This window comes from Arachis duranensis, chromosome 5, assembly GCF_000817695.3.
Source record: "Arachis duranensis cultivar V14167 chromosome 5, aradu.V14167.gnm2.J7QH, whole genome shotgun sequence".
Taxonomy (NCBI): domain Eukaryota; kingdom Viridiplantae; phylum Streptophyta; class Magnoliopsida; order Fabales; family Fabaceae; genus Arachis; species Arachis duranensis.
Window position 1 is genome coordinate 43,281,138 of NC_029776.3, and position 1,563 is coordinate 43,282,700.

Here is a 1,563-nt window from a genome sequence, read left to right on the forward strand (position 1 = left end):
ATTCTGTAACATTCATTGAGCAAACTTAGTGATAAACAAGTAATGACACAAGACTCAACAATTTGAAGTTCCAGACTCATCAATTCTTCAGGCCCAATCCCATAAACCATGATATTCAATTGGGTTTCATGCCATAATAAGTTTAAGTTAATATTTGTGCTCAATTGCTACTTAAACTTCAATAAAATTGGCCCAGAAACCTTTTCAATTGGTGGTGTTTGAGTTGAAGTTTAAGTTTTAGTTTAAGGTCAAACTAAAACTTAAACGTGGAATTGGAAGAAAGCACCCCAGGAGTGTACATAGTCGAACACGTTTAACCTCCAGTTTGAGGTTAAACTGGAGGTTAAACTTGGAAATGAAGAAAGCAACCCCTGGAGGCCTTTTGGATCGAACACGTTTAACCTCCAGTTTGAGGTTAAACTGGAGGTTAAACTTGGAAATGAAGAAAGCAACCCCTGGAGGCCTTTTGGATCGAACACGTTTAACTTCCAGTTTGAGGTCAAACTGGAGGTTAAACGTGGAATGCTCCTGGTGCCTCTCTTGCTTCTGGCGTTTAACCTCCAGTTTAAGGTTAAACTGGAGGTTAAACGTGGAAATGCTTTTGTGCCTCCCTTAGTTCAATTCTCATTCTGGCGTTTAACCTCCAGTTTGAGGTCAAACTGGAGGTTAAACGTGGAATGCTTCTTAGTGCCCTTTCTCATTCTGGCGTTTAACTTCCAGTTTAAGGTCAAACTGGAGGTTAAACGCCAGTTACAGCATTTCCTCTCTTCTCATGATTTTGGCGTTTAAGCTCCAGTTTAGGCTTAAACTGGAGTTTAAACGTCCCATTTGAATTTCAAGCTTCCTTCATTGATTTTGTTGCTTCCTTGCCTAGCCTCTCTTCCCTGAAATCATCCAAACAATTGCATCAAAATCTTGCAAAATTTCATGAGAATTCATCCATTCATAGCATTCAAGTAATATAACTAAAAACTCATGGAATTTGCATCAAAATTACACTGTTTGGATGATTCATTACATTCATGGAATTTGCATCAAAATCATAATGTTTTGGATGGTTCATTGCTTTGTTGTTCATTTAACCATTCTTGGTTACTTTAAGCTCAAAAAAATGCATAAAACAACTAAAACTAACAGAAAAATGCTAGTGAAACTAGCCTAAGATGCCTTGGCATCACTAATCCTCAAGAACAGATGATTGAGCTTAATCAACAATTGCTCCTGATGACAGAACAATTAGCAGAATTTAAAGAGATGCTCCATGAGACAAAAGTTGCTAACAAGAACATAGAACTGCAGTTAAATCAAGCAAAATAGCAGATATCTAAACAGATAACAGAAGAATGTCAAGCAGTTCAACTGAGGAGTGGGAAGACATTGAATAACACTGCTCAAAAGAGCAAAAAGCCAAATAAGGAACAATTGACAGAGGATAACCAAACCACTGTTCAAAATCCATCTGAGGACAGTAAGAGCCCAGAAAGGAATGCTATTGGCGTTCAAACGCCAGAAAAGGAGGGAAAGCTGGCGTTAAACGCCCATTCCCTGCCCAGTTCTGGCATT